Below are 2,500 nucleotides of genomic sequence, written 5' to 3'. Positions count from 1 at the left end.
CGGATAGCGGGAATCGAACCCGCGTCTTCTCCTTGGCAAAGAGAAATTTTACCATTCGACTATATCCGCATTTTCGTTCTTGATTCTTGATACGAAAGAATATTTGGTCAGAGCTAGGACAGATACTTTCTTCAGTTCAGGGCGATTTTATCAAATTCCACTACTAAACCAATTAACAATCTAAATTATATAACAATTCAAATGATTATCAATTAATCAAATTACAAGTTATTATCAATTATTATCAATTATTATTAAGTTATATTAATTTATATTATTTGTTATTAATGTTATTAATATTCATTTATATTTTTATATTATTATATTTTATTATTATATCTATTATTATATATTAGTATTTATATATTTAGTATTTATATATTTAGTATTCATATATTTAGTATTCATATATATATATATATAATTATATCTAAATTATTAAATTATTCATTTTTAAAATATTATTATTTATATAAAATATTATTATTTATAAAATTAATAAATATTATTATTATTTATATTTAATAAAAATAAATAATATATTTAATAAATAAGATATTTAATAAAAATAAATAATATATTTAATAAATAAGATATTTAACAAAAATAAATAAGATATTTAATAAATAAGATATTTAATAAAAATAAATAATATATTTAATAAATAAGATATTTAATAAAAATAAATAAGATATTTAATAAATAAGTATAATAATTTATATTTAATTTAAGTATTTAATTTAGGAATTTATATTTAATTTAAGTATTTAATTTAAGAATTTATATTTAATTTAAGTATTTAATTTAAGTATAATAATAATAATTTATTAATTTAATTAATTGAATATTTAATAATTTATAATTTCATTTTTTTTTTTTATGATTTCTATTTTATCATTTTCTTTTCATTTATCATTCAAATTCTATTTATTTCATTCAAGTTACAGATTACAGAAGTTTGACTGACCCCCCCCTCTAATTTTTTTTTTTTTTTTATTTTGGCAACTTATACTTCTATATTATTTTATTGAATTTTGAATTTGAATGTGTCTCAAAATCTGAAAAATTCGTGGGAGGGGTCATTTTTGGATCCAGAATGGATAGATTCAAGAAATAAGAGAATTAAGGATACCCACTAGAAAAACTAATCCAATCCATAAAGATGTACCGGAAAATACAATATTTTTGTTACTCAACCAACCATCAGGAGAAGCAAATACAACAGGTACACTAATCAGTAAGATTGACGAAGTAGCAATTAATGCAAAAACAGCCAATTGGAAAGCAATAGTCATGTTTCTAATCCTCCAAGCTACCAACAAAAGAACTATACCATTTGATCCCTCTATCATATCGACAAAAAAAATTAATAAAATGCGGGGTAGAATAGAGGGATTTTACCATGAATCGATTAATTCTATATGACTTATTTCCAACCCTTTACCGCTTTTATTCGGACATGGGGTCGAGGGTGATTTTTTTATTTCACGTTCACAAATAGACATGCTAGATCATGCATTTCATATATCTATATATACAGATAAATAGATCGACCTATAGGTTCACACACGATATCTTTCTATACATAGTGATGGTATCAACTCATATGGCCATGTTCGATTCGGTGGAATAAAAATAAAATAGAAATTAGCTTTCGGAGAGATGGCTGAGTGGTTGATAGCTCCGGTCTTGAAAACCGGTATAGTTCGAAACAAAGAACTGTCGAGGGTTCGAATCCCTCTCTCTCCTTTTGCTCGATGAATAGATTTCTTTCTTTATTGCTTTTTCCTGGCTTCTTAATTAAGAATCTTAATATTAATAAAAGGTAATGGCTCGGCTGGGTGGAATAGCCGAGCCAGAAAAAAAATATTTTAGATATAAAATGAGTTGAAAAGAACAGAATACTTTTTAAATATCACCTGATTCCTTCAATATATATAGTGTAATCAAATCGATTCCTACTTTAAGCATTGGATCTCCTGTCTCAGTTAAGAGGAGTCATGGAAAGAACAGGCTCAAAATCACGATCAATTCCTTTTTCAAATCCCGCTGCGGCTGCGCGAGCCCTTCCCGCGTGCCATAAATGACCCACGAATAGGAAGAATCCTAGAACAAAATGAGAGGTAGCTAGCCAACTTCTCGGAGAGACATAATTAACTGCATTGATCTCGGTAGCTACGCCACCTACAGAATTTAAAGAACCTAAAGGAGCATGAGTCATATATTCCGCGGAACGCCGTTCTTGCCAAGGTTGTATGTCTTTTTTCAACCTACTCAAGTCCAAACCATTGGGACCCCTTAGAGGTTCTAACCAAGGAGCACGCAGATCCCAAAAACGCATAGTTTCCCCTCCAAAAATGACTTCTCCGGTCGGGGAACGCATTAGATATTTACCTAACCCAGTAGGCCCTTGAGCGGATCCTACGTTAGCCCCAAGACGTTGGTCTCTAACTAGAAAAGTAAATGCTTGAGCTTGAGAAGCTTCTGGTCCAGTGGGCCC

General features: G+C 28.7%; 1 non-coding gene across 1 annotated transcript; it reads left to right on the top strand.

Annotated features, from left to right (window-relative positions):
• Positions 1-1,656: 1,656 nt before the first annotated feature.
• TRNAS-UGA (transfer RNA serine (anticodon UGA)) lies at positions 1,657-1,749 on the top strand. Its single transcript has one exon. It is a non-coding gene; the product is annotated as a tRNA-Ser (tRNA).
• Positions 1,750-2,500: the final 751 nt, after the last annotated feature.

The sequence above is a fragment of the Durio zibethinus genome, unplaced genomic scaffold (genome assembly GCF_047325235.1).
Source record: "Durio zibethinus cultivar Kanyao isolate XHJ-2024 unplaced genomic scaffold, ASM4732523v1 HiC_scaffold_2, whole genome shotgun sequence".
In the NCBI taxonomy this organism is placed as follows: domain Eukaryota; kingdom Viridiplantae; phylum Streptophyta; class Magnoliopsida; order Malvales; family Malvaceae; genus Durio; species Durio zibethinus.
Note: the sequence above shows the minus strand (reverse complement) of the source record. Positions and strands in the feature narration are given on the sequence as shown.